The following is an 11,491-nucleotide window of genomic DNA, read 5'->3' as shown; positions in this document are numbered from 1 at the left end:
GGATGGGCGCTATACGAGAGTTGGAGGAGCCACAGGGACATGAGCAGAGGCGACTCTACAGACTGGCACCTCCAGGATGCACTGCCCTCCTCTGTTTCGTGGCCCTTGGCCTCCAGGCCCCCATGGTGCCCTAGGAAACACCAGAGGGACCATGGGAGCCTCACAGCGCAGGGCAGGTCCACGGGTCTCCTGGTCCTCATCCTCTTCCCAGCCCCCGTCTGACCACAGCAGTGAATTAAGCCTCTGGGCCTGGGTGTCCTCACCTGGAACACAGGCGAGAGTCCCGCACTATGCCAGGCCGTGTGGCTTCAAAGAGATGGTGTGTTTGGCAAACTGTCGACAATAATGTGAGGGGTTTAGCCCCGCTGAGAGGATGCTGGGCTTGGGGAATCATGGGAAGAGTGAACCTGTGCGTTCAAATTGATCATTATTTCCTTCCTGACGGTGTGTGCAGAGGCCTGCCTGTTAATGGGACTTTGGGGGGCAGAGAAGCTGTGTGGCTGGCTGGGGAAGGCTAGCCGGTCATCTCCCTCCATGGGGCTGATGGTCACTGGCAGTGCAGGCAGTGTTGACGTCCAGGGGGACCCTGCCAGTGCACAAGCAGCTGGCAGGCGCTGGGGAGGGCACAGGCAGACAGTCAGAGCTTGTGGAAGCCAGACTGGACAGCTCCTTAGTGGCCATCCTAGCCCACTGGCCAGCCCATGCTGGAACCCCTTTAAATACCCTCACCTATGGGCCAGCCCCGTGGTGGAGTGGTTAAGTTCTCATGCTCCGCTCCGGCGGTGCAGGGTTCATTGGTTCGGATACTAGGCGTGGACATACACACCACTCATCAAGCCATGCTGTGGCAGCGTCCCACGTAGAAGAACTAGAAGGACTTACAACTAGGATATACAGCTATGTACTATGGCTCTGGGGAGAAAAAAAAGAGGAAGACTGGCAACAGATGTTAGCTCAGGGCCAATCTTCCTCACCAAAAAGCATACCTTTACACAGCCTCTCCTGGAGCCGCCCAGCTCTGCGGGGATGGAGGCCGCCGGACCTGGGCCCCTCTGTACTCAGACCTGTGCTCCTCTCTGGATCTGCAGAAACCTGATGCCATGAAGCAAACACTGGCCTCACGGTCAGGGAGACCCAATCTGAATTCAGTTCCATCACTAGGCAAGTTACTCCTCTCCCGAAACCTCAGTTTTGTCACCTATAAAATGGGAATAATAGTGCCTATCCCATAGGGTTGTAGGCATGATTAAATGTGAAAAAATATACAACATATACGATATATAACAAGGTACCCTGCTCCAGTAAATGTTAGCCATCATTATTTGTTATTGTTTATATAACCGTCTTTCCCAGAGGAAACTCTAAGTTCTTTGAGGACAGGAACCATGTTTGGTTCATCTTTGTATTCTTCAAGATGCCCAAAACAATACTTGTTAGAGAAGCTCTACACATTGTGCATTAAGCACCTGCTGTGTGCTGACATCATGCTCGACTATCATCGGGATCTTGTTGTGATGAATTGTGAGGTGCAGGAAAAACTGGTCCCCTGAATCATTGCAGGGTACACAAGTTTCTTCAGGGCCAACATGCCCTCTCTCTCTCCTTGGTCTCTCCTCCCTGCCTTCCCAGCTACCCAAGTCCTTAGGGCTCTCACCTCCTCCTCTTGCTCCAAACCAGATGGATAGAGCTCCAGAGAGCATCTGATAAATTACACACACTCAGGTATAGATAACTGATGATCACTTGACATGTTGTTTCTCCAAGGGATTATTTGAATTCTACGAAAGGTTCAAACTTAAAGCGAGCGTTCTTAACCTGGGTCCACGGAAGGTCTGAGTGTGGGTATGGGCAATGTACTCACACTTTTTCTGACTGGGGAGAAAATCTGCATCTTTTATCAGATTTGTCATTGGTCTGTGAGCCAAAGAAAGATTTCAGAAATGGTTCCCTGGAGCAGTGTTGTCCAGGAGAACTTCCCGTGTGGAAGTATCTGCTGTCCAATATGGTAATCGCTAACCACTTGTGGCTACTGAGCACTTGAAATGTAAATAGTGCAAGCGAGGAACTGAATTTTTAATTTGATTTATATTAGTTAATTCAGATTTAGATTTAAATAGTTACATGTGGCTGGTGGCTCCCATTGTGGACCACGCAGCCTAAGATGATAAAAATTCAATGGTACAATTTTAGACATATTGGAGAGGTGGCATTTCAGAGTATACAAAGGGATTCTTATGGGCAGGAATTAGTCAATGTTCTGAAATTTTAAAAAATCATTCATTCATTCATTCATTCATCCATCCATCTATTCATTCATTCATGCATGCAGGCATACACGAACCGGCACTGACATCTGAGCAGCCACTACGCACGCTCATTGAAAGAGGACCAATGGTGACTAAGAGAGGTGCTTCCAACTCTGTGTGGACCAGAGGGTCTGCTGGAATGTACAGGTGGGTCTCTTTGGGGGTGGCTCTGTGTCTAGAGGAGCAGTACCACCCTATTCAGTAGTCCAGGCCTCAGGACATTTGCAATCTTGTGAGTAAGAGAATGTTTCTTCCTCTCAGAAGGTTATTTGGTCCCAAAGGATGAGCAGAGAGTTGCGGAGGCTTGCAAAGTGGAAGAGACTGGGGATGTCTCCTCGACGATCAAGTTGAGTTTATAAATGAAATTTCATAGTTAAATTTTTATGGATGTCAGTGAGGCAATCTTTGGGAAACAAAGGAGCTCAGCATCTGGGTTTCATTGATTTTCAGACTTCTTTTCTTACATTATCACTGGCTCATCTACTCCTGGGGCTGTGGTGAGGATTAATTAGCTTTTGTGGATAAAGCTCTGATAGCATGCCTGTTGCACAGTGAACGCCCTGTAAGTGTCAGTTATTATCATTGTTGAGAGAGTGCCCAGTCAACGCAGAGGTGGGAGGTGATCAGTACGTGTTTGGTGAATGAATGGCTGAGGTTGCCAAATATACAGACTCAACAAGCATCAAGCAGAACCAAACAAAAGCTGGATGTCAAGGTCTGCAATGGCTTTTTGCCTACAAAATGGCCCAGTGCCATGGCCAAGGCAACCACAGTGTCTGTAGGGACAACAAAAGAAGGTTTTAATGATGGACTTTGTGAATGTGCCATGAGGGTTGGCCATCATGGCTTTGTGACCTCCATCTTGGGGCCATGGCTTCTTAAGTGAGGATGGACTAGACATTGCCTAAGACCTGCTCCAGCTGCAGTGATCTAAGAACATGCCACCTGTCTCTAGCTGGGCCTTTTCAACACTTGAGGAATAATGACAACATCCATATCTCCTCTGGCCAAGGGAGCTCCAACAATCCACTGTACAAACCTACTCAGAGACCAGAATCTGGTTCCAAATGACCCATTTTGCAACAGCTCAAGAATTTCCAGTTGTGTCTGCTAATGAGTATAAAGTACAAAAATGAGACGGCACTGTAGGACATCTGCAAGTGAGTTATGGACGGCCTCTTGGCTCTGCCAAGGGAGGGGATGGGCCAGCATCCACAGAAATAGACAAAACAACTCCAACAAGGTCCAAATTGCACACTATAGGATTTTTAAAACTTCGTTTGGGTGAACAACCTCTTTTGTGTCTGGCTGCCCTAAAACTGGACACAGTCATACTCCTTTCTGCTGGCTCCCTACAGCCCTCAATGTGGTCTTTGTCTTGTCAACACACAGCCCTTTGGCCTCCAATTCTATTGTTCTGATTAAAATGCCAGAATTGGTCTCCAGACCACTATTGATTTTGTATTCTCATGGAAGAGCAGGGAATAATGGAAGCTGAGCAAGCTGGCTAGCCCAGGTGTGAGGAACGGACAATGTTTCAAGGTGGGAAGGTGGAGGAGGAGGACAGTCCAGGTGGGGTTGCTAGAAGACTCTGTCCTGTATAGTTCTGGGTAATGAGGTCTTTACGCTTGAGTGGGGAGCCAGACCGCAAAGAGGAATGTGTGTTGGCATCTCTTGGAATGACCTCAGTCTCTGAAGGAATCTTTCCAAGCTGGACGTTTCTGAAGAGTGATAACCCCAAATCTGTCTGCTCACCCAGTGGTGAGGTCCTCTCCCCTCTCTCTTCTCCTGTGGCTGGCACAGCAAAGAGTAGGGAGGTGAGGGGACTCAGAACTTGGACTGGCCAGGCCCGGCTGGCTCAGTCTCTTCCTAGTTATGGAGCATTAGGCAAGTTTGCTTCTCTCTCTGAGGCTTGGTCTCCTTAACCTTAATATGGGATTACTACATCTATCTTGTAGAGTCATTGGAGGGTGAAATGACTGTATAGAAAAGAAGCTATATTAAGGAGAGGAGAGTTTCCATTATCATTGTTAAATGTTGTTATTCAGCATTAAGACACTGAGATCTCCAGTGGACTCTGCTTATCTTGGTTTTCTCAGAAAACCTTCTTTTCACCTTCCAACTGGACCTTGAGACAACTAGTGCATTTTACTCCAAGAACAGCTGGTTTTGTGTCATTATTTCTGCCATCTTTGACAACGCACCTTCTTTGCCATCTGATACATGCTCCCAAACCCTACATTCAACATTTAACATTCAACATTTATTGAGCGCCTACTCCCACATTATCTATCTGCAGGCACAGCAGTGAACAAAACAAAGATTCATACCCTGGTGGGACTTACATTCTAATGAAGAGAGACACATGATAACCATAATGTATAAGTGAATTATACAACTTGTTAGACAGTGGTAGGCGCTAAGAGAAGATGAGAAGTAGAGCTGGGAAAAGTGGACTGAGAGTGTAGTGGAGGTGTGGGCTGCAGAGGGTGGCCTCATGGACAAGGTGAAATTTTAGCAAAGACACGATGCAGATGAGGGAGTTGGCCAAGCCGATATACGGAAGAGGAGCTTTCTAGGCAGAGGGAACAGTTGACAGAGATCCAAAGTCATGCTGGAGTGTTCAAGGACAGGAAGGAGGCCAGTGTGACCAGAGGCAGGGTGGAGGGATGAGAAAAAGTTGTGAGGATGGAGTTGGGAAAGTGCAGAGCACACAAGGCTTTGTCAGCCATTGTGAGGATTTGAGGTATGACTCTGCGTGGAGTGGGGGGCCCTTGCAGGGTTTTGAGCAAAGACAGACATGACCTGGCTGACTTTGTAAAGGGATCTTCCGGTTTTATGCTAAGAAGAGATGAAGGGAGGCAAGGGCGGGAGCAGGGAGACCCCACAGGAAACCTATGCTGTTTCATAGAGGAGAAATGATGGTGGCTTGGAGCACTGTGGATCAGGGGAAGTGGGGAGAAGTGGTCAGAATCTGGACCTACTTGAAGATAGAACCTCCAGGTTTGATGAACTGTTGGATGTGGAGTGTGAGAGAAAGAGAGAAATCAAAGGAGTCTCCAAGGTTTTTGGCGAAGCAAACGGAGGATGGAGGTGGTGCAGCTCAGCTGGGGGAGGCTGTGGGTGGAGGCAGTTTTGGTAGGGGAGATTAGGAATTTGGGATATGTTGAGTTTGAGATGTTCGTTAGACATCTAAATCAAGATGTTGTGTGGATATTTGGATATATAAGACTGAATTCCAGAAAAGCAGTCTGAGCTGGAAATGTAAATATGGGAGTCATCAGTAGATAGTCAGTATTGAAAACCATGAGACTACATCGCCGTGAGCCTTTCTTCCCACAGTGCTTCTGCTAAGTCCGTGAACCAAGCTTTTCCAGGAGACAAATAAGATCTGAGAGAAGATCTCAGACCTCCCTGGTTCATCGCCCCATCTCCTGATGCAGGAACCCTGAAAATGTCCCGCTGCCATCTGGTATTTCTGAGCGTTCTCAGGTGACTCCTCATACCTGCTCACGAATGAGTCCAACCCTCCCCGCCATGTTGCTGTTCCACGGCCATGTCCACCGGCATCTGCCAGGGTGCATTGGCTAGGCCATGGGTACCACTGCTTCCTCTTCCACAGGCCCAGCATCCCAGGCATCACAGCCCTTACTGGTGCTCCTTCTCTGCTCCATGCGGCGTCACCATCCTTGTACCATAGCCATCAGGGGCTCTGAGCCTGACTGGGCCTGGGAACGCACAGTTCCCCTAATCTGTGCTGAGCGCTGCCTATCAGAGATCTCTGCAGCTCTACTAGTTTAGGGCTAGGCTCCTCACACTGGGATAGGAGTTTCCTGATGGTACACAGAAGTGCAGCAGGGAGGACACAATCCTGCAAGACAAGCAGAGTGCATCTTATTGGAGCATCACTTTTCCTCATTGGTATCTAACTAAAAATATTTCTTTAATAGTAAAAGAACAATTATATTGAAGAGTAGGATACAAACCTGGCATACAATTGAAATCAAACCCAAGATACATCCATAATAGTTTTCCTTTGTGACTATGCCACAGATCTCCCCAGGAACCTCCCATTATCTTTCAGTGGATGGTTAATTATAAAATTTTGAACAGTCCTGGGACACTGTCAGCGGTTGGAAGGGGAGTAGGAGAAAGAGACTCAGATAATTTGTTAACTTTTAAGTCCCTTGGTTGGACTGAGTTAAATTAGCCAGGCATCTACCAGAGCCTGGGGTAACCAGAGACAAGATGGCAAAGGAGGTTGGCAAATTACATTTTGGAGAGAAAAACCATGAGTCGGTGTGATGGGGTGGTGGCCTCTTCTCCTTTCTCTCAGTCCCTGTGTCTGAGTTTCTGGAGTCACACAGACCTGGAGCCAAAGTCTGGCTTGACCATGGACACTTGGAGGTTCCAGGATGATGGTTCCCTAATAAGGCAAATTTGGCACCTCTCAAGGTCAGGAAGGCAGGGGATGCACTGACCTAACCAAGGCAGGGGATGCACTGATCCCACCTCAGAATTTGACGGAGCTGGAAAACTATCTGTCAGATGTGGTACACGATATAAACCATCTACGGGAAGTGGAAACAAGAACCACGAAGGAGGAGATGTTGAGGGACTTCTAGGGGGACACGGCTGGAAAGAGAGACCGTGCCTGCCCACTCCAACCAAGCAGCCCAGATGTCCTGCACCGACTCAACGGTCATGTGAGCTAGAAGCAGCAGCTGACTTTCTAGGCCAGTGGTTCCAAATGACAGTGTTGATCAGAACTCTGATACTTATTAAACAAACATCTCCAGGCGCCTCTTCCAGACCTCCTGAATCGGAATCTAAAAGAATCCGGTTTTGTAAGGGCCTCTGGGGGCTTCCAGGTTAAATTCCATCTGACCCCAAGTGACCCATGCTGACCCTGGTTCAGTCCTTGATAAGCACAGAGTATCTGCTCTGTGCCAGGGAATGGGCCGCTTCCTGTGGGAGAGTACAAAACTGTTTACAGCTTGGGCTCTGCCCTCAAATAGCTCAAAGACATGAAAAGAAAAAGACAAATTACAACTTCGTGAGTGAATTCAAGGCAATGAAATCATGGCTCTCATAGGCAATGCTGCTGAGAACCCATGAATGCTACACACTGGAGGGACTATGAGATCATAGGAGGGCTTGTGCCAGTCTCTGTCTTTGACTGGCCAAGAGAATTGCAAAATGCGGCATGGACCTTGCGCAAGGATTCCAACTGGGCCTGGGGGAGTCAGTGCTCGCTGTGTCTGCTGAACTGGGGGCCTAGCAACATCTTTGGGGAGAGCCTGCTGCACGAGGGGATGTGTGTGGGAAGAGGGTTGTACACAGATGTTGGGAGCAGATATGAGGGGCTGCAGAGGAAGCCAGCATGAGCCCTCTCCCTGGCCCAGCCCCTGGCCCATGTCTGAATGCTGCGAAGTGAAGGTGGCAGGAAGACGCTGATGCAGCTGTTTGCACAGGGGCTCAAGCAATGCTGTTTTGGAGCCCAGGTGACAAAGTGGCCTGCAGTGCAGAGGAAGCATGCATTTCTCACCTGCTTGGGGAGAACTCCAGGACATCATGGGGATTGTCCAGGAGCAGTAGGGGAGAACGGATCTTTGATGCCAGGCTGTGGGTGTAATTCCCAACGGAAACCTGGTGGGAGAGAGCCAATGCCTGGTGGTCATGGCCAACCCTTTCAAGTGGCAGCAGGATGGACTTCTGGGAGATCTCATGGGACCCTCCTTGTGGATTCCCAGAAATATACTTCCTGGGAGGAGATGCCTTTGCCGGGAGGGGTCCTGCATCAGCAGGTGAATGCCATGAGCCAGAACAATCTGAGTTTACACTGTTAAGTACTGAGGCCTTTTGTGAACCAACGAACTGATGAAGCCAGGAAAATTGTGTGTCACAAAACGACCAGGACATTTGGAGGGACGATAGGTGGGGTTAGGTGTGAGTAAAGATATCTGTGTGGGGTTGCATTTGTGAGAATGTGAGTTACCAAGGATGGTGGAAACAGCAGTCTTAACCCAGTGATTCCTAGAGAAACATTCTTTGGTTATTTGCGAGTCTGAAAGTCCATATGAAGTAAGAGGTACTTAGTGAAGACCAGAGTGGGTGGCGCACATGTGGAAACCAATGGCCCTAATCATATTGCTTATCCTAGGCACTGGGAAAGGCTGAAGCCTCCTGGGAAAGTGACCACAGACTGACGTCATCTAGAGATGAAGACAGGGGAATCAAGGCCAAGAACCCAGGGACTTCCCTGAGGAGGGCTCCCTAAGAAGGTGGAGCCCACAGCCCGCTAACCTTCCTTCAATGACAGTGGGGGGCCCCTAACGGGCATCCTGGGTGCTCGCTCTGGGACGAGCATGAGGGTAACCCTAGTCAGTGTTCCTACTGCCCAGGCTAAACATCTGCTTCAACCTCACAGTTCATGATTTTGCATACCTTATCATTCATTCCAGAGTCTCCCTCTCGCATCTCAGGTACTTCCTCCCTCTCCTTGAAGGGAAGGTCCATGTAGCTACTCACCCAGGAGATAGGAAGCAAACTGGGCTTCGGAGAAAAAATTCAATGCCATTACTGATACCATTTCCTCTCCATTCTGCAACTGAGAACACAGTTGGCAGGCAACCTCGCCCCCCAGATCTTGACAGAAGCTGGAGGGCTCTGCGATCTGTGGGTGAGATGATGACACCACCTAATTTGTTCTGAGCTCCCTGCAAGCTGCAGGGAAGAAGCCGGGATTGTAGTTTGCTCTGAAATACAAAAATAAAATAAAAGGTTGTGACAGAGATTAAAATGAGAATAAAATGCCAATTAACTCAGAGGTATTGGACCCGAATCTACGTCTCAGAAGAATCCCAGGTCACACTTGGTGGATCAGTTTCAATTTCCCCCAAAGCACTGAACGGCCACAGTGGGGAAGGAGACCTCAGAACAATCCAGAACTCCGTGCCAGACCCACTACTTATCACTTTAATTGACACTTACTCCATATGATGCTCATACATTCACCGAATGGGTTCAATTTAATTTGAAATGGGGAATTTTTTCTTTCCCCTGTTGAAATATTTAATGCGGTGGGCTTGAAAGCTAAACAGCTTCAGCGCTAGCATCTCATCACTTTTCTATTTTGCTCTAAAGAATACAAAAGACCCCTCCGACCATGATTTATTTTGAAAATATTTTTTTACCAACTCTGTAATTACAAAGCCCGTTGATCTATACTTTTTCTATCAGTGGGGTGATGGGATAGGTGGCAAGAAAACAAAAAAATCCCTCCTTTGCTATCTATTCCGGAGTCCTAAAATTAAATTAACAAGCACAGATCTCTTGGAAAGAAGCCATCTCAGAACGAGCAGGGTGATCAGACCCTCTTCTACCACGGAGCATGTGTGCTTCTGCTCGCAGCCTAACCCCCTTCCGCCACCCCATGCTGTGCTAACCCAGGGAAGGGGGTGCGTGAGCGAAGGAGGCGGCATCTTTGCCGAGGAGAAGGATAGGATGCTCCAGATCCTGGCTGATCACAGCAAAGCAGGTGGGTTCTCCCCCCGCCCTGTGTTTATTAGTGCTGACAGACGGAGTGTGAGAGCATCGTTCACCCCGAGGTGTTACATACTGATACACTGACAGGCAATTATCTTTGGAGATAGTGTTAAAACACAATAATTAATTGGAAGAGCAAGCGAAAGAGTGGTGGCCCCAGGCCGAGGCAGAATGGTGTTTCTAAAAACGCTCTGCGAGGCTGGTAATTTAGCCTCAATGGGTCATTTGATTTCATCACCTCCCCCATCCTGAAACCTTCCAGGAGCTTTGTTTTTCAAAAGCTTTACCCTTGAATGTGTCTCAGGCGTCATTAAAGTGCAGACCAACCTCCCATAGCAACTTTCCAAAATGGTTCCTGGCAATAGAGAAAAATCACTGCCTTAGCAAAGATGTCTCACACAGCCCTGCTTTTGTGACGGTACATGCTGGCAGAGTGTCTTTGTTTCAGACCGAGGCTGACACATGTCTGCTTAAATAAAACATTCTCACTTCAGCTGACTGATTTGGTGAGAACAAGAAGTTCACACGCCGAAGCATGGGCAGACCTTGCTGACCCCCCAGCGGGGGGGAGACGGCATTGTTGTAGCCTTTTACTAACAAGCATTGAGAAGGGTGAGCTTTTCTTTTGCTTGTTTTACCATGGTGACATCCATTGACCTATATTTGATATTCTGCATAATATACATGTGTCAGCGATCACACATTTGATTGAGAAGGGAGAAAGAGGACAAGGAAGAGAAGGATGGAGGAAGCATTTTACAGTGTAGCAAGAATGACTGTAGTTTAGAGGGTTCTCTGGTTGCCAGGGGCAGGAACCATCTGGATGTAACTTAACAGGAGAAAGGGCAGATTTATTTTTAGGACAAAGGATGTCTAACAGAATCCAAAGAAAAGCAGGTTTCCTGACCTTGGGAACAGGTCAGAGCAAGAAGCCATTTGCTCTCCCTCCATCTCTCATCCCCAATAAGGGCTTCGTTTTCCTCTTGCTGTTCAAACTGGACACCCTTCCTCTCTGGTCCACATGGCCATGGACAACCCCAGGCCCAGGAACCAGGCCACATGTTGAAGGCATGACCTCATGCAGAGTGTCTCACTCACGCCGTCTCATGGATGAAATTCCCTAGTCCTGGACAAGGGTTTTGATTGGTCTAGCTGAAGTTAGGTGCCCATCCCTTGTCTAAGTAACTTCATCTCCAAAAACCCTATCAGAAGCTGGAGGTCTGGCCACTCATGGGTGAGATTATACAACATCACCTGATTTGCTAAAGAGAAGTTACTGGAATTGTAAAAATAAGAATAAAATACAATAAAATAGAAGGGTGTGGTTTACTCTAGAGAGTAAGTCACTTTGAGCAAAATGGTTGTGCATATGTCAGGGCAGTTAGAGGCTCAGTGTAAGCAGGGAAGATATCCAAATAGTGGTACGACAAAGATAATAATTTATTTTTTAACTAAAATCTCCGGGGAGACTTGGTTCTAATTGTGCTGAGTTGTTTAGGGAAAGCTTAAAGACAGAAGTCAGAATTCAGTGGTTGTTTGCAACCTGCCCTAGACTGTGCTGTCCTTTTCTTTGTTCCCAGGAGAGGCATTTTACAGTTCTCTGAAATCCTCCCCTTTCCTTTTCTGGACAATCTATA

The 11,491-nt window shown here is 47.8% G+C and overlaps 1 long non-coding RNA gene across 1 annotated transcript in view; it reads left to right on the top strand.

The window, feature by feature from the left end:
- LOC124236066 (uncharacterized) overlaps nt 1-8,741 on the top strand; it is a 10,633-nt gene extending 1,892 nt beyond the window's left edge. The window contains exons 2-3 of the long non-coding RNA XR_006887639.1: nt 2,330-2,453; nt 8,470-8,741. This is a non-coding gene — a long non-coding RNA (uncharacterized LOC124236066). The remainder of the gene's footprint in view (nt 1-2,329; nt 2,454-8,469) is intronic.
- The last annotated feature ends 2,750 nt before the right edge of the window (nt 8,742-11,491 follow it).

This window comes from Equus quagga, chromosome 2 (assembly GCF_021613505.1).
Source record: "Equus quagga isolate Etosha38 chromosome 2, UCLA_HA_Equagga_1.0, whole genome shotgun sequence".
In the NCBI taxonomy this organism is placed as follows: Eukaryota; Metazoa; Chordata; class Mammalia; order Perissodactyla; family Equidae; genus Equus; species Equus quagga.
This window is presented reverse-complemented; position numbering and strand designations above follow the sequence as displayed.